Here is a 19,345-nt window from a genome sequence, read left to right on the forward strand (position 1 = left end):
AGTTAATGGGCTTTGGGGGAAAAAATTCCTTTGTTCAACTTCCACCGTTGTCCATGAAACAATAGCATTTTTCCAATGAAAAAAATAATGTATTTACAAGTCCCACATTCAATCTTGGATGAGCCACAACTTCCTCCAGCTAAACACCGGGATGAACAGAACCATTGACTTCGGCCTTCGCCAAAAACTCCATACCCTCGCCACCAATTCCATCTCCCTCTCCAGCCACTGCCTTAAGTCGAACCAGATTGTTCACAACCTCAGCATCCAATTCGAACCTGAGCTGAGTTTCCAACCTCATATCCTCTCCATCACGAAGACCGCCTACTTCCACTTCTGTAACATCGCCTGCCTCCGCTCATCTGCTGCTGAAACCCTCATCCATGCCTTTGTCACTTCCAGACTCGACTGGACCAATGCTGTCCTACTAGTCTCCCTTCCTCCACCCTCCAGAAACTTCAGCTCATCCAAAATTCTGTGGCCTTTATCCTATCCCACATTAAGTTCTGCTAATCCGCTATCCCTGTTCTTGATGACCAACACTGGCTCCCGGCCCCTCCCATTTAAAGTTCTCATCCTTGTGTTTGAATCCATTCTTGGCCTCTCCCTATCTCCTCCAGTCCTACAATCCACTCTCCCAAACTCTCTGTTCCTTTGACTCTAACCATTTGTGCACCCCCCTCCCTTTATCCCACCATTTGGCAGCCATTCCTTAAGTCACTTATGCCCCATGCTCTGGAATTACCTCCCTAAACCTCTCCACGTTTTCACCTCCCTCTCTCCATCTTTAAGACCTTCCTTAAAACCCACCTCTTTGACCAAACTATGGGTCACCCCTCCTAATATTTCCTTCTTTAGCTGGCGCCCATTTCCCACCTCGCACCTCTGGGCAGCGCCTTGGAATGTGTTTTCTATGTTAAAGACGGCAGGTAAATGTAAGTAATTGTCGCTGTTACGAGTTCAAATCCCGTCATGGTAAGTTGTGAAATTAAATTCAATACATTTGGTAACTTGTAGGCTGGCACCAGCAGAAAATAAATGTCTTTGATAATCTGCAAAATTATAGCAAAACTCCAACTGGGGAATTAATGTACGTCAGGGAAGGGGACCTACCACCCCTAGCAACTACCAGTCTAACAACCCAGTCCACCACCACCTTCTCAAGGGCAACTAGGGATAGGCAATAAATGCCGGGCTTGCCAGCAACGCCCACATGCCCCCCAAAAAGTCCCACTCTACATGGTTGGCTCTTAATATCTTCGGAAGTGCCTAGCAAGCCACTCGGTTGCACACCATTTAGTCATTGATGGTATTAGCCGTGGGTCAGTGGGCAGCACTCTTGCCTCTTAGTCTGAAGGTTGTTGGTTCAAGCCCCACTCCAGAGATTTGAAGCACAAAAATCCATGCTGACACTGCTTCTGTTGGAGGGGCTGTCTTTCCATTAAACTGAGGCCCTGTCTGCCCTCTCAAGTGGATGTAAAAGATTCCATGGTGCTATTTGAAGACGAGCAGGGGAGTTCTCCCCAGTGTCCTGGTCAATATTTATCCCACAACCAACATCAAAAACCAGATAATCTGGTCATTATATCCTTGCTGTGTGCAAATTGGCTTCTGTGTTTCCTACATTACAAGAGTGACTACACTTCAAAAAGTACTTCATTGTCTGTGAAGCGCTTTGGGACGTCCTGAAAGGTGCTATATAAATGCAAGTTCTTTCATTCATTTAAGTTGAAGGCCCACCACCTTTATAGGGTAACAAGGACTGGACAATAAATGCACCACTTGTATCCTGAGCACAAATAAAAATCATTTACTGAATGGAACTATTTTTTTTGTGTGGCGGATAAGAAATAGATTTAACATAATAACTGCATAAAAACTACAGCACAATCTAATGATCATTTAGCTGTTTATCATAATTTGTATCCTAACTTGGCGCACTGCGTTATCCACACAATCCTTCTGAATAATGAATGACCTTGTTTCTATATTGTGAATATAAAAGTACTCAACTTTGCATCATTATGATCTTTTCTACAGTACAACAGTGACTACACTTCAAAAGTACTCCATTGGCTGTAAGGCGCTTTGGGGCGTCCTGGGTTGTCAGAGGCATTTTATAAATACGATTTCTTTCTTTCATTCACATCTCATATTCAGCCCTTAAGGCATGTGCAGTGCGGGGCAAGGTTCTAAGCAGTAAAGAGTTCATTGTTATCATATTTGTTTACTCGTCTAGCCTGGATAATTGTGGAAAATATTGGACTCCAACTGGGTCAAAGAGAATCCACTATCTTACAGTTTGGAAAGTGCATTAAGTTCACACTGAGCCATGAAAAAAAAATGTAATCAGATGATAAATGATAACAAACAGAAAATGTGATCCTTTTAATTTAAATCCAGGGGCATACAGCATTCTCCCAACGTGCAGCCTTAGTGCATTTGACAAAAGACCCACGTTTGATGCCCGTGACTTATTGCTGAACGGTGAATCTTGCCGTCTCTAGGTCTTGCTGACCAGCCGCCCAGAGGTTTTTTGCTTCGACTACCTTGCCTTTTAATAAGAGTAATTGGATTGAGACTCCATAGCAACGCGTGTGTCACCGTAACCCAAAATAGCCTGGGCCCCAGCATATGCTTGTGGCAAAGTTTCCCCGCAGCTAATCACAGTGAGCTTCCTGGAAGGGTCCGGGAGCAGTTGCTTGTATTGATGCACGGTGCACGGTGCAGACCACATAGATGCTGTTCTCATTTGGCTTTATTGAGAGGCACTTGATGTTCATATCTGCAAACGTTTCCTTGCCGAGGTTTTAAGGGCTTCTCTTTTATCAGTGCTGCTCACTCTCTGCTAAAAGCCTCTTTGTGCGCCGCAGTACAAAAACAAGCTGCTTTATACCTTTTTTGTGCAGTGCCTCGTTAAGCAGCGCAACGTAAAAGGTTTTAATTATGGTTTTATTGAAGCTTCCACTCCAGTCAGGCACTTAAACCATTGCTTTACATACTTGCCCCCTGGCAGGAAAAGCTGCATCAAGTCCTACTTTCTGTTACCTTTTAGGGAAAATATATATATATTTTAATGTATTTGGCATCAGGATAGGACTTCTGAACCGAGAATCTTACAGCACAGAAGGAGGCCATTCGATCCATCGTGCCTGTGCCAGCTCTTTGAAAGAGCTATCCATTTAGTCTCACTACTCACCCCCCCCCCACCCCATGCTCACTCTTTCCCCACAGCCCGTGCAAATTTTTCCCCTTCAACTATTTATCCAATTCCCTTTTGAAAGTTACTATTGAATCTGCTTCCACCGCCCTTTCAGGCAGCGCATTCCCGATCATCACAACTCGCTGCATAAAAAAATTGTTCTTTTGCCAATTATCTTACATCTTTATCCTCTGGTTACCAAGTCCTCTGCCAGTGGAAACTATTTCTCCTTATTTACTCTATCAAAATTCCTCATAATTTTGAACTCCTCTATTAAATCTCTTTAACCTCGCTTAACCTTCTCTGCTCTAGGGAAAACAATCCCAGCTTCTCCAGTCTCTCCACATAACCAAAGTCCCTCATCCCTGGCATCATTCTGCTAAATCTCTGCACCCTCTCTAAGGCTTTGACATCCTTCCTAAAGTGTGGTGCCCAAAATTGAACACAATACTCCAGCTGAGGCCAAACCAGTGATTTATAAAAGTTTAGCATAACTTCCTTGCTTTTTTATTCTATGCCTCTATTTATAAAGCCAAGGAACCCATATGCTTATTTAACACCTTCATCAATCTGTCCTGCCACCTTCAAGGCCTTGTGCACATACACCCCCAGGTCTGTTCCTGTACCCCCTTTAAAATTGTACCATTTAGTTTATATTGCCTCTCCTCATTCTTCCTACCAAAATGTATCACTTCACACTTCTCTGCATTAAATTTCATCTGCTCATTTACCTATGGGAATAGAAATCCATTCATGCAATTTAAAATACATTTTTTTCAAAAAATCTACAGCATTGTGGCAGTTTTATGTAATCAAACCAACTAAGATGACTAATTTGTGCTATTTTACACGTCTAAATTTCAAGCGTAGTTGAGAAGCATCTTTTTTAATTCTGTAGAACAAAATCTCCCATACACCAATGCTAGGAACAAAGAGAGGTTTTATGTTCATATGTATATCTCCCCTGGTAGTGTTCACGGTGAGTTGCTTTTTAACAATGGGAGCGTTCTCAATAAAGTGTGACAGAGAACATGTAATACACATACGTGTGTGTATATGCATGTGAGTATGTTTATGTGCATGTGAGTATGTTTATGTGCATGTGAGTATGTGTGCGTGAGTGTCTGAGTGTGTGTGTGTATGTGCGTGAGTGTGTGTGTGTGAGTGCATGTGTGTATGAATGTGTGTGAGTGTGCATGTCAGTGTGTGTGAGTGTAAGTGTGAGTGTACGTGAGTGTGCATGTGAGACTGTGTGAGTGCATGTGTGAGTGTGTTTGAGTGGGTGTGGGTGTGTGCATGTGAGTGTGCGTTTGTGTGTGTGTGTGTGCACGAGTGTGCATTTGAGCATGAGTGTGTGTGAGTGTGCATGTGTGTGTGAGTGTGTGAGTGCTTGAGTGTGTCTGTGTGTGTTTATGTGTGTGAGTGAGTGAGTGTGTGTGTGGTCTCCCATGACATTGTTCACTCTGGGATCTGGAGCTCAATTGTGAGGGATAATCTTCAACTTTGGTGGAAAGGGAGTGTTTTTTGATCGAGTTTTGAAACTGTTTCTACTGGAGGGAGAGTCGTTAATCAGAGGACACAGATTTAAGATAATTGTCAAAAGAACCAGGGGGTAAATGAGAAGAATTTTTTTTACGTAGTGAGTTATTACAATCTGGAATGCATTCCCTGAAAGGGTGGTGGAAGCAGATTCAATAGTAACTTTCAAAAGAGGATTAGATATACTTAGAAATGGAGATATTTGCAGGGCTATGAGGAAGGAGCAGGGGGCAGTGGGACTAATTGGGATAGCTCTTTCAAAGAGCCGGCACAGGCACGATGGACCGAATAGCCTCCTTCTGGACTGTTAGATTCTATGAATGGGGAGCTCGGATTAACACCTCAGCCAAAAGGCAGCACCTCCTACAATGCAGGCCCACTGAAGTGTTAAGCCCACCACATTACCTGCATGAAGCTCTGACAGTGGGGCTCGAACCCAGAATTGCCTGACACAAGAGGCAAGAGCACTACCACTGAGCCAAAGCTGACACCCAGAAGAATAGCAGGGCTCCATTAAATAAAAACAAATTCAATTCAGCCCTTATCAGGAGGCTGCTTACATTTTCCAGGCTCCTTGCTGGTTTGCATAATTCAATTTTGGCGCTGTGTTTTTTTTTAATGCAAATTTTGTTTGCTTTCAACTTTCAGCTGGAACCTTGTTACTTACTGAGAGCTGAGAAACGTTGTGACTGCAATGCAAATCGACCGTTGTATAATTTGCTTCCAATTAACATTTGCATTGTGCACTACCTTATGCGTTCTGCACTACCCACATAATGTAGACCATGACAGGCCATTTCACCTTGGCCAGGACAGTAGAACCAGGGGACATGGCCTGCGCTTGAAGGGGGGTAAAATCAAAACCAATCTGCAGAAACACTATTTCATTGAGCGAGTGGTCAATCTATGTAACAGGCTCCCTGGCGAGACAATGGAAGCAGTTAGTATTGATTCAACCATAGAATCATAGAGCCATAGCATCATAGAATGATGTGGAGATGCCGGTGATGGACTGGGGTTGACAATTGTAAACAATTTTACAACACCAAGTTATAGTCCAGCAATTTTATTTTAAATTCACAAGCTTTCGGAGATTTTCTCCTTCCTCAGGTAAATGTTTCAAGATCTCCTTGAAGCCTACGCATTTATACATATTGAATAATACATGGTGTTTACAGACTGCCCCTGCAACTGCCCGTTGCCAAGGCAATCACCGTGTTCAGACAGAGAGGTGTCAGCTGCAGAACCCCCGAATACACATTCAACAAAAAAACAAACAGGGAAAAAAAACAGAGAAAAAAAAACACAGAGAGAGGCAGAAACATCCGGAAGGCAGAGAGAGCCAGCAAATGACCCATTATATTAAAAACAGATAACATTTGTTCGCTGGTGGGGTAACGTGTAGCGTGACATGAACCCAAGATCCCGGTTGAGGCCGTCCTCATGGGTGCGGAACTTGGCTATCAATTTCTGCTCGACGATTTTGCGTTGTCGTGTGTCTCGAAGGCCGCCTTGGAGTACGCTTACCCGAAGGTCGGTGGATGAATGTCCATGACTGCTGAAGTGTTCCCCGACTGGGAGGGAACCCTCCTGTTTGGCGATTGTTGCGCGGTGTCCGTTCATCCGTTGTCGCAGCGTCTGCATGGTCTCGCCAATGTACCATGCTCTGGGGCATCCTTTCCTGCAACGTATGAGGTAGACAACGTTGGCCGAGTCACAGGAGTATGAACCATGCACCTGGTGGGTGGTGTCATCTCGTGTGATGGTGGTATCTGTGTCGATGATCTGGCATGTCTTGCAGAGGTTACCGTGGCAGGGTTGTGTGGCGTCGTGGACGCTGTTCTCTTGAAAGCTGGGTAGTTTGCTGCGAACGATGGTCTGTTTGAGGTTGGGTGGCTGTTTAAAGGCGAGTAGTGGAGGTGTGGGGATGGCCATAGCGAGGTGTTTGTCCTCATTGATGACATGTTGAAGGCTGCGGAGAACATGGCGTAGTTTCTCCGCTCCGGGGAAGTACTGGACGACAAAGGGTACTCTGTTGGTTGCGTCCCGTGTTAGTCTCCTGAGGAGGTCTATGCGATTTTTTGCTGTGGCCCGTCGGAACTGTCGATCGATGAGTCGAGCGTCATATCCCGTTCTTACTAGGGCGTCTTTCAGCGTCTGTAGGTGTCCATCGCGTTCCTCCTCGTCTGAGCAGACCCTGTGTATTCGCAGGGCCTGTCCATAGGGGATGGCCTCTTTGACGTGGTTAGGGTGGAAGCTGGAAAAGTGGAGCATCGTGAGGTTGTCCGTGGGCTTGCGGTAGAGTGAGGTGCTGAGGTGCCCGTCTTTGATGGAGATTCGTGTGTCCAAGAAAGAAACTGATTCTGAGGAGTAGTCCATGGTGAGCTTGATGGTGGGATGGAACTTGTTGATGTTATCGTGTAGTCTCTTTAGTGATTCCTTGCCGTGGGTCCATAGAAAGAAAATGTCGTCGATGTATCTGGTGTATAGTGTTGGTTGGAGGTCTTGTGCAGTGAAGAAGTCCTGCTCGAACTTGTGCATGAAAATGTTGGCGTATTGGGGTGCGAATTTGGTCCCCATGGCTGTTCCGTGTGTTTGGGTAAAGAACTGGTTATCGAAGGTGAAGACATTGTGATCCAGGATGAAGCGGATGAGTTGTAGGATGGCTTCCGGAGATTGGCTGTTGTTGGTGTTGAGTATTGATGCTGTCGCAGCGATGCCGTCATCGTGGGGGATACTGGTGTATAGTGCCGAGACGTCCATCGTGGTGAGAAGTGTTCCTGGTTCAACTGGTCCGTGGGTACTGAGTTTTTGTAGGAAGTCTGTAGTGTCGCGACAGAAGCTGGGGGTTCCCTGTACGATGGGTTTCAGGATGCCCTCGATGTACAGGGAACCCCCAGCTTCTGTCGCGACACTACAGACTTCCTACAAAAACTCAGTACCCACGGACCAGTTGAACCAGGAACACTTCTCACCACGATGGACGTCTCGGCACTATACACCAGTATCCCCCACGATGACGGCATCGCTGCGACAGCATCAATACTCAACACCAACAACAGCCAATCTCCGGAAGCCATCCTACAACTCATCCGCTTCATCCTGGATCACAATGTCTTCACCTTCGATAACCAGTTCTTTACCCAAACACACGGAACAGCCATGGGGACCAAATTCGCACCCCAATACGCCAACATTTTCATGCACAAGTTCGAGCAGGACTTCTTCACTGCACAAGACCTCCAACCAACACTATACACCAGATACATCGACGACATTTTCTTTCTATGGACCCACGGCAAGGAATCACTAAAGAGACTACACGATAACATCAACAAGTTCCATCCCACCATCAAGCTCACCATGGACTACTCCTCAGAATCAGTTTCTTTCTTGGACACACGAATCTCCATCAAAGACGGGCACCTCAGCACCTCACTCTACCGCAAGCCCACGGACAACCTCACGATGCTCCACTTTTCCAGCTTCCACCCTAACCACGTCAAAGAGGCCATCCCCTATGGACAGGCCCTGCGAATACACAGGGTCTGCTCAGACGAGGAGGAACGCGATGGACACCTACAGACGCTGAAAGACGCCCTAGTAAGAACGGGATATGACGCTCGACTCATCGATCGACAGTTCCGACGGGCCACAGCAAAAAATCGCATAGACCTCCTCAGGAGACTAACACGGGACGCAACCAACAGAGTACCCTTTGTCGTCCAGTACTTCCCCGGAGCGGAGAAACTACGCCATGTTCTCCGCAGCCTTCAACATGTCATCAATGAGGACAAACACCTCGCTATGGCCATCCCCACACCTCCACTACTCGCCTTTAAACAGCCACCCAACCTCAAACAGACCATCGTTCGCAGCAAACTACCCAGCTTTCAAGAGAACAGCGTCCACGACGCCACACAACCCTGCCACGGTAACCTCTGCAAGACATGCCAGATCATCGACACAGATACCACCATCACACGAGATGACACCACCCACCAGGTGCATGGTTCATACTCCTGTGACTCGGCCAACGTTGTCTACCTCATACGTTGCAGGAAAGGATGCCCCAGAGCATGGTACATTGGCGAGACCATGCAGACGCTGCGACAACGGATGAACGGACACCGCGCAACAATCGCCAAACAGGAGGGTTCCCTCCCAGTCGGGGAACACTTCAGCAGTCATGGACATTCATCCACCGACCTTCGGGTAAGCGTACTCCAAGGCGGCCTTCGAGACACACGACAACGCAAAATCGTCGAGCAGAAATTGATAGCCAAGTTCCGCACCCATGAGGACGGCCTCAACCGGGATCTTGGGTTCATGTCACGCTACACGTTACCCCACCAGCGAACAAATGTTATCTGTTTTTAATATAATGGGTCATTTGCTGGCTCTCTCTGCCTTCCGGATGTTTCTGCCTCTCTCTGTGTTTTTTTTTCTCTGTTTTTTTTCCCTGTTTGTTTTTTTGTTGAATGTGTATTCGGGGGTTCTGCAGCTGACACCTCTCTGTCTGAACACGGTGATTGCCTTGGCAACGGGCAGTTGCAGGGGCAGTCTGTAAACACCATGTATTATTCAATATGTATAAATGCGTAGGCTTCAAGGAGATCTTGAAACATTTACCTGAGGAAGGAGAAAATCTCCGAAAGCTTGTGAATTTAAAATAAAATTGCTGGACTATAACTTGGTGTTGTAAAATTGTTTACAATCATAGAATGATATAGCACAGAAGGAGGTCATTCGGCCCATCGTGCCTCTCCCTCTTTGAAAGGGCTATCCAATTAGTCCCACTCCTGCCTGCTCTTTCCCCTTTCCCAATAGCCCTCCAAATTTTTCCCCTTTAAGTATTTATCTAATTCCCTTTTGAAATTACTATTGAATCTGCTTCCACCGCCCTTTCAGGCAGCGCATTCCAGATCATAACAACTCGCTGTGTAAAAAAAATGTTTCCTCATGTTGTCTCTGGTTCTTTTGATAATGACCTTAAATCTGTGTCCTCTGGAAACGGTTTATCCTTATTTATTCTATCAAAACCCTTCATGATTTTGAACACCTTGATTAAATCTCCCCTTTACCTTCTCTGCTCTAAGGAGAACAATCCCAGTCTCTTCATGTAACTAAAATCTTTCATCCCTGGTACCAATCTAGTAAATCCTCTCTAAGGCCTTGACATCCTTTGTAAAGTGGGGTGCCCAGAATTGGACACAATACTCCAGCTGAGGCCTAGTCCATATTTTATAAAGGTTTAGCATAACGTCCTTGCTTTTGTATTCTATGCTTCAATTTATAAAGCCCAGAATCCCATATGCCTTTTTAACAGCCTTCTCAACTTGTCCTGCCACCTTCAAAGATTTGTGTACATACATTCCCAAATCTCCCTGTTCCCGCACCCCCTTTAAAATTGTGCCATTTAGTTTATATTGCCTCTCATCATTCCACCTACCAAAATGAATCACTTCACACTTCTCTGCATTAAGTTTCATCTGCCAAGTGTCTGCCCATTTCACCAGTCTGTCTACGTCCTCCTGAAGTCTGTTACTATCCTCCTCATTGTTTACTACATTTCCAAGTTTCTTGTCATCTGCAAACTTTGAAATTATACCCTCTTTACCCAAGTCCAGGTCATTACTATGGGCGTCATTTTAGCACCCGCTATCGGGTGCGTTCCTGGCGGTGGGGCTCCGAAAATCGGAGAATCCCTGAGCTGGACCGGAGCCCGCCTCGAACCCATGCACTTCCGGGTTCCCCGCTGACACGCCGGCGTGCGCGCGCAGCCCCCGCTGGTGGGAATCCTGCAAGCAATTAAAGCCAGCGGGATGCCACTTGAAGGTATTTATTTAGGTATTTCAGGTCATTAACTGACCTGATTATGGGATTATGTGGGATTTTAGAGCAAACTGGGACTGTTTCCCACACTGAGGGAAACACTCCCAGGTCAAATGGACCTGTTGCAGCTGTCAGCCTGTGGCAGCTGCAAACGTCCATTTGACAGGTATGGGGGGGGAGACCCTCACCTATTGCAGGAGGCCACTCTGTCACTTGGGACAAAGTTTGGCCTCCACCACCCTCCTCCTGACGGTCAAAGTCACCAACCTGCACACTTACCCCGGGGTCCGGAGACATGTACCTACCTTGCGGACCCCCTCAGATGTACATCTTGCGGATGGGGGCCGCCGTAGCTGCAGTCATGACCTCCTCGGAGGGCGAACAGCATCACCAGCCTCGCCGGCCACGCCATCCACGCCGTCCACCTCTGACACATGGAGCTCCACAACAGAGTGCTGTGACACATCCACCTGTACAGCAGGAGGGAGGGCTACCGCAGAGAGAGATGCATTGCAGAGGGCACTACCCTCGCCACAGGGTCCACAGACCGAGGCTCAGCCTCCTGGACCTCTCTGAGCAGCAGTGCACACGGAGGCTCAGAGTCACTCGACATGTAGCCGTGGACATCTGCAGCCTCTTTCATGCCGAGCTGCTCCTGGCTGGCCCGAGCACCATCTTCTTACCTGTCGCTGTCAACGTCACCACTGCCCTCAACAACTTCTCCTCTGCATCCTTCCTGGGTGCCACCGGGGACATCGCCGATGTCTCTCAGTCGTCTGCGCAAACGAGCCCTGCAAATACACCTACACCCACTCTGCAGTGACACAATGGGTGGCATCAGTTGTGGGTCCTCATAGTGATCCTCAGGAGAGGGCATTATTGCACAAACCAGACAGGATTCGCGAAGACATGGCAGTAGTGGTGCCAATATAATATGTAATGTGAGTTGGTCAGAAATTCAATATAAGTAACACCCATGACAAACCCTCAAACACCCTTGTGCATCCCCTTCATGCTCACGACACGTTTGCCTTATGCTGCCTACTGCACATATGTGATGCATGCCCTGTAGCTGCAGCACAGGTAGTGGCAGGTTGAGTGAGGCTGACCGTGAAAGAGATGCACGAGAGGGTGAGTATGAGATAGAGCCATGAGACTGTATGAGGATTGGGTTGCGTGGTAGTGGCGGGGTGAGTACTGGCGAGGTGAGTAGGCGCAGGTAAGATGAGGATGAGGTTTGAGTGGGTATGAGGGGTGATATGATAGAGTAGTGTTGGCAGTGCTGAAGGAGATGTGGGGTGGGGGCAGTGATGTGGCAGACGGAGTGTAGGGGAAAGACTACGTGTACTCACTTTGGCTGACCTACTGAGGTCATTGGAGCGCCTCCTGCACTGTATGCAGGTGGGCGATATGTTGGTTGCGCTGGTGACCTCCTCTGCCACCTCGAGCCAGGCCTTCCTGGTGGCAGAGGCAGGCCGTTTCCTCCCGCACGCCGGGAGGAAGATCTCTGTCCTCCCCCTCCTCCTCACCCCATGTATTGCTACCTGGAATGAGGCATCATTAAACTGGGAGCAGCCTTCCCCCTGGGCTGCTCCATGCTGTAATTTTTGCTATTTGTTGCAGCATCTGTCAGTGGAGGACTGCCCCTTTAAATAGAGCTCCCCCAGCTGACAGATCTTACTGCGCATGCGCAGCCCGCCCGAGTCGCAGATCAGCAGTGGGGAACCCGGAGGAGCAGGTAAGTGGATCCAATTAGTGGGTTGGATGCTACGATCGCGCGGGGAGCTGACTAATTTCACCGGGCGCGTTACCCAAGCGCCCGATAGCCCCCCCGCCAGAAACCCGCAGCCCTGCTTACATCGGGCCCTATATGTCAAAAAGAGCAGTGGTCCTAATACTGACCACTGGGGGACACCACTGTATACTCCCCTCCAGTCTGAAAAACAGCCGTTCACCACTACTCTCTGCTTTCTGTCCCTTTGCCAATTTTGTATCCACGCTGCCACCGTCACTTTAATCCCCTGGGCTTCAATTTTGCTAATGAGTCTAGTATTTGGTACTTTATCAAACACCTTTTGAAAGTCCATATACACAACATCAATCGCATTACCCTCATCAACCCTCTCCATTACTTCATCAAAGAACTCAATCAAGTTAGTCAAACACAATTTGCCTTTAGCAAATCCGTGCTGACTTTCATTTATTAAAGAATATTTTTCCCAAGTGAAAATGAAGTCCCGGAGAGTACCATGGGAGAGGCTGAGGAGAAGATTTAAAGAGCGGTGGCCGTAGAATCGGGTCCCAATGAAAGGGTGAAATCAAAAACAAAAAACAAACAAAAAATAATCAAGGAGCAACATCATAGGACAGCAGGTAGGTGATGTGATTGGTTGGTGAGTATTATCCTTTTTATTTTGTTCTCTAAGCTAGGACAGTGGTTTAAACTAAGAGCTGGGAAACTATAACTGGTACTTTACTAAATTAATAACTTATACCAGATACACTAATTAGTTAATAAAACTAAAAATATCGAGTGAATAAAACAAGGTTAGGTAGGGATGGCAGGGCAGGTGGTGTGTCGTAACTGCAGCATGTGGGAATTGGTGGAGACCAGCGAGATAGCAAGTGACCACATCTGCAGTAAGTGTCTGCAACTCATGTATCTTCAGCTCAGACTTGTTGAGCTGGAGTCCAAGCTGCAGACATTGCGATGTATCAGGGACAGGGAAATGTTATCTGGACGCTTTGATCCAGGAGGTAGTCATGCCCCTTAGGTTAGGTAGTAGTTTAGATTTGGTCCGTGGTCAGGAATGGGAGGATGTGACTGCAAGACAGCCAGGTCTGGGGACCCAGGATGCAGTGATGGAGGAGCCTCAGCCATTGACCTTATCCAAATGGTACGAGGTACTTGCTACCTGTATGGATGAGAACAAAGACTGCAGGGAGGATGGGCAAACTGACCACGGCACTGTGGTACAGGAGGCCATTCAAGTGGGGGGATTAAAAAGGAATGTGGTAGTGGTAGGGGATAGTATAGTCAGGGGGATAGATATTGTTCTCTGCAGTCACGACCGGGAGTCCCGAAGGCAGTGTTGCCTGCCCGGTGCCAGGGTTAAGGATATCTTTTCGTGGCTGGAGAAGAACTTGGAGCATGAGGGGGAGGATCCAGTTGTCATGGTCCACGTAGGAACCAACGACATAGGTAGAATTAGGAATGAGGTTCTGCTGAGACAGTTTGAGGTGCTAGGGTCTAAATTAAGAAGCAGAACCTCAAAGGTAATAATCTCTGGATTACTACCAAGCCACATGCAAATCGACATAGGGACGAACAGATCAGAGAGTTAAATGTGTGGTTCAAAGAGTGGTGTGGAAGACAGGGGTTTTGATTCATGGGGCACTGGCACCAGTGCTGGGGAAAGAAGGAGCTATTCCGTTGGGACGGGCTGGGACCAGTGTCCTGGCGAATTTAATAACTAGGGCAGTAGATAGGGCTTTAAACTAAAAAGCAGGGGGGAGGGTTCAGGTAAGGGTAAGTTTATAAACCTAAAGAGAAAAGTCAAGGCCGTAGAGCAGCGTAGGGATTTGGGTAAAGATAAGCAGAGTGTGTCAGGAAGGGACAAAGAGTTTAATGGTAATAGTGCATCAGTGAATAAGGTCAAATCAGGGAAAAATAGTAAAAAGTTAAAATTAAAGCTGCTTTATCTGAATGCACGGAGCATTCGTAACAAGATAGATGAATTAATGGCACAAATAGAGATAAATGGGTTTGATCTAGTAGCCATTACAGAGACGTGGTTGCAAGGTGACCAAGGTTGGGAACTAAATAGTCCAGGGTACTTGAATTTTCAAAAAGACAGACAAAATGGAAAAGGAGGGGGGTAGCCCTGATAATAAAGGATGACATAAGGACAGTAGTGAGGAAGGATCTTGGCTCGGAAGATCAGGAAGTAGAATCAGCCTGGGTGGATATAAGAAATAACAAGAGGCAGAAAACACTGGTGGGAGTAGTTTATGGGCCCCCTAACTGTAGTTATACTGTTGAACTGAGTATTAATCAAGAAATAAGAGGAGCATGTAGCAAAGGTAATGCAATAATCATGGGGGACATTAATCTTCATATAGACTGGACAAATCAAATTAGAAAAAGTAGTTTGGAGGATGAGTTCATGGAATTCATTCGAGACAGTTTCCTAGAACAATATGTCATGGAACCAATCAGGGAAATGGTGCTTTTAAATCTTGTTTTGTGTAATGAGACAGGGTTAATTAGTAATCTCGTAGTAAGGGACCCTCTGGGGAAGAGTGATCATAATATGATAGAATTTCATGTTGAGTTCAAGAGTGATGTACTTAAGTCTGAAACTAGAGTCTTAAATTTAAATAAAGCCAATTATATAGGAATGAGGGCGAGTTGGCTAAGGATGATTGGGAAATTAGATTAAAAGATATGACGGTAGATAAGCAATGGCGAATATTTTAAAAATATTTCATAATTCTCAACGAGCATACATTCCCTTGAGGGATAAAAACCCACGGGAAAAGTAATGGGACTAAAAGCCAACAAATGCCCTGGACCAGATGGCCTACATCCTAGGGTCCTAAAAGAGGTGGCTACAGAGATAGTGGATGCATTGGTTGTGATCTTCCAAAATCCCCTAGATTCTGGAATGGTCCCAGTGGACTGGAAGGTAACAATGTAACCCCGCTATTCAAGAAAGGAGGGAGAGAGGAAACAGGGAACTACAGGCCAGTTAGCCTGACATCAGTAGTCAAGAAAATGCTGGAATCTATTATTAAGGGTGTGATAACGAGGCACTTAGGAAACCATAATATGATTAGGCAGGGTCAACATGGTTTTATGAAAGGGAAATTGTGTTTGACAAATCTATTAGAGTTTTTTGAGGATGTAACTAGCAGAGTAGATAAAGGGGAACCAGTGGATGTAGTATATTTAGATTTTGAAAAGGCATTCGATAAGGTGCTACACAAAAGGTTGTTACACAAGATAAGGGCTCATGGAGTTGGGGTAATACATTAGCATGGATAGAGGATTTGTTAATGGACAGAAAACAGAGAGTAGGAATAAATGGGTCATTCTCAGGTTGGCAGGCTGTAACTAGTGGAGTGGTGCAAGGATCAGTGCTGGGGCCTCAGCTATTTACAATCTATATTAATAACTTAGATGAAGGGACCGAGTGTAATATATCCAAGTTTGCTGATGATACAAAGCTAAGTGGGAAAGTTAGCTGTGAGGAGGACATAAAGAGTCTGCAAAGAGATATTGACAGGTTAAGTGAGTGGGCAAGAAGGTGACAGATGGAGTATAATGTGGGGAAATGTGAGGTTATTCACTTTGGAAGGAAGAATAGAAAAACAGAATATTTTTTAAATGGTGAGAAACTATTAAATGTTGGTGTTCAGGGGGATTTGGGTGTCCTTAGCAGAAAGTTAACATGCAGGTACAGCAAGCAATTAGAAAGGCAAATGGCATGTTGGCCTTTATTGCAAGGGGGTTGGAGTACAAGAGTAAGGAAGTCTTGCTGCAATTGTACAGGGCTTTGGTGAGACCACACCTGGAGTACTGTGTACAGTTTTGGTCTCCATACCTAAGGAAGGATATACTTGCCTTCAAGGCAGTGCAACAAAAGTTCACTAGATTGATTCCTGGGTTGAGAGGGTGGTCCTATGAGGAGAGATTGAATAGAATGAGATTATACCCACTGGAGTTTAGAAGAATGAGAGGTGATCTCATTGAAACATAAGTTTCTGAGGGGGCTTGACAGGGTAGATGCTGAGAGGTTGTTTCTCCTGGTCGGAGAGTCTAGAACTAGGGGACATAGTCGCAGGATAAGGGGTTGAACATTTAGGACTGAGATGAGAAGGAATTTCGTCACTCAGAGGGTTGTGAATCTTTGGAATTCTCTACCCCAGAGGGCTGTGGATGCTCAGTCGTTGAATATATTCAAGACTGAGATTGATAGATTTTTGAACTCTAAGGGAATCAAGGGATATGGGGATCAGGCAGGAAAGTGGAGCTGAGGTACAAGATCAGCCATGATCTTATTGAATGGCGGATCAGGCTCAAGGGGCCATATCGCCTACTCCTGCTCCTATTTCTTATGTTCTTATTGTCTTTAAAAGTTTCCCCAACACCAACATTAGGCTGACTGGCCTGTAATTGCCGGGTTTATCCCTCTCCTGTTTTTTGAACAGGGGTGTAACATTTGCAATCCTCCAGTCCTCTGGCACCACTTCCATATCTATGGATGTTTCGAAGATTGTGGCCAGAGCCTCCTCAATTTCCACCCTTACTTCCCTCAGCAACCTACGATGGATCCCATCCGGACCGGGTGACTTTTCTACTTTGAGCGCTGCCAATCTTTTAAGTACCTCCTCTTTATCTATTTTTACCCTATCCAATTTCTCTACTACCTCCTCCTTTACTGTGACATTGGCAGCATCCTCTTCTCTAGTGAAGATAGATGCAAAGTATTCATTTAGTGCCTCAGTCATGCTCTCTGCCTCCACAAGAAGATCTCCTTTTTTGGTCCCTAATTGGCCCCACCCGTCCTTTGATTTACCCTTTTACTATTTATATGTTTATAAAAGACTTTTGGGATCTCTTTTATATTACCCGCTAATCTATTCTCATATTCTCTCTTTGCCCCTCTTACTTCCTTTTTCAGTTCTCCCCTGTACTTTTTGTATTCAGCTTGGTTCTCTACTGAATTATGAACCCAACATTTATCCAAAGTCTTCTTTTTCTGTTTCATTTTAATCTCTATATCTTTAATCATCCAGGGAGCTCCAGCATTGGATTCCCCTCCTTTCCCTCTCGTGGGAATGTGTCTAGTCTGTACTCGAACTATTTCCTCTTTGAAGACCTCCCATTGCTCATTCACTGTTCTACCTGCCAATTTTTGATTCCAATCCACCTGGGCCAGATCCCTTTTCAACTCACTGAAATTAGCCCTCCTCCTCAAATGCAAATTAGATTGATTTCTTTCAGAAAATAATATTTTGGGATACAGTATATGAGTAATTTGAGACATGACATGTGGTGAGTGTAACATGCTTGGGAGGAAGAGATGACTTTTGATCTGTGGTTCCCAAAGCTCTCCACCACTGGGGGTTTTCCTTGCCTCTTGTCTGGGTCTGTTGTAGACTAATTGATAGAGATTGATTGTTATGATTTGTCAGCAACTTCATTATCGTTGTATCATGTAATTACCAGGATGGTAGAAGGTGAACTAGATGGACCTTGGTCTTTTTCTGTCTAGCAATCCCTATGTTCCTATGCAGAAAAGGAAAGGTGAGCATGAAGAAAGAAAGAAAGAAAGACTTGCATTTATACAGCGCTTTTCATGACTTCGGGACATCCCAAAGCGCTTTACAGCCAATTAAGTACTTTTGAAGTGTAGTCAATGTTGTAATGTAGGAAACAGTTACAGGTCAAGACTGTACCTGAAATCCAGTGTATAATGATGTCTATGTCGGATTTATAATGCACAACTCTTTCAAGGGGCAGGGTTGTGTAAAAGGCTTGGATTTTGCCCCAGGTACACTCCTTCAAACAATCCTTGTACTTATTCTATGAACAATACAATCCTGCCCATTCAACATTATTCCACAGAACTTCACACCATTATTGTTTGAATGCAATGTGCCTCAGCAGCCAAGTTTTTGCTGTAAGATTTTGCTCCAAGTAGGTTTTTAAGTAATAAAAATTCATTTCAAGCTGCTGAGTTTTGTTTTTAATTAATTGATCTGAAAATGGCCATCGTTTATCTGTCTGCTGAGCTCTGATTGATAATCATTATACTTACAGCTATTAATGACATTCTGCTCATTCAATTCACCACTGCAAAGAACAAGGCAAGATTTCAGTTCCAGCGCAGTAAAAAAAAACAGATTTGGATCAATGTGAAGTAGTTTAAAACCCCAGTATAAATCTTTAAGTAAATGTTATCCAGCTTGAAATCCGTAAGCTTTTAACAAAGGTATAAGGTAGTTTCTAAAAGCTACTATAAGCACAGGGGAATGGGACTAATTGGATAGCATGATGGGCCGAATGGCCTCCTCCTGGCTGTATCTACTATGATACAATGATTCTATGCTCCTGCCCACAAAGGAGAATCTTTTGCAACATCCTCCCCTCTCAGAAATTAATTTCCACTAATTTAGCGCCTTTGACGTAGGAAGGCACTTTATAGAGGAGAAACGGACACTGCGCAGAGGTGGAAGAATTAAGAGAGATGGTCCAGCAACGTCTTGATTTTAAAATTCTCATCCTTGTGTTCAAATCCCTCCATGGCCTCACCCCTCCCTTTCCCTGTAACCTCCTCCGGCCCTTAACCCTCCAAGATCTCTGCGCTCCTCCAATTCTGCTCTCCTGCGCATCTCCTATTTTCATCGCTCCACCATTGGCGGCCGTGCCTTCAGCTGCCTAGGCCCTAAGCTCTGGAATTCCCTCCCTAAACCTCTCCGCCTCTCTACCTCTCTCTCCTCCTTTAAAATGCGCCTTAAAACCTACCTCTTTGGCCAAGTGCCCTAATATCTCCTTACGTGGCCCAGTGTCAAATTCTGTCTGTTAATCGCTCCTGTGAAGCGCCTTGGGACGTTTTACTATGTTAAAGGCGCTATATGAATGCAAGTTGTTGTTGACTAAAAGCACGGGCAAAAAGGTGGAGATTGTGGCTTTTAAACAGGGGGTAGCAAAACATCGGGGTTTCGTGAGGAGGTTCTAGAGAGTAAGGCCAACTCAGCTGA

At 45.6% G+C, this 19,345-nt stretch overlaps 1 long non-coding RNA gene across 3 annotated transcripts in view; it reads right to left on the bottom strand.

Annotated features, from left to right (window-relative positions):
* The window catches only part of LOC137334549 (uncharacterized), a 54,739-nt gene that overhangs the window by 27,035 nt on the left and 8,359 nt on the right, over positions 1 to 19,345 (bottom strand). The window contains exon 2 of one of the 3 annotated variants that reach the window (XR_010966173.1): positions 18,403 to 18,437. The exons of the other annotated variants lie outside the window; for them this stretch is intronic. This is a non-coding gene — a long non-coding RNA (uncharacterized lncRNA). The remainder of the gene's footprint in view (positions 1 to 18,402; positions 18,438 to 19,345) is intronic. 3 annotated transcript variants of the gene reach the window in all.

Source organism: Heptranchias perlo, chromosome 18 (genome assembly GCF_035084215.1).
Source record: "Heptranchias perlo isolate sHepPer1 chromosome 18, sHepPer1.hap1, whole genome shotgun sequence".
NCBI classification, from domain to species: domain Eukaryota; kingdom Metazoa; phylum Chordata; class Chondrichthyes; order Hexanchiformes; family Hexanchidae; genus Heptranchias; species Heptranchias perlo.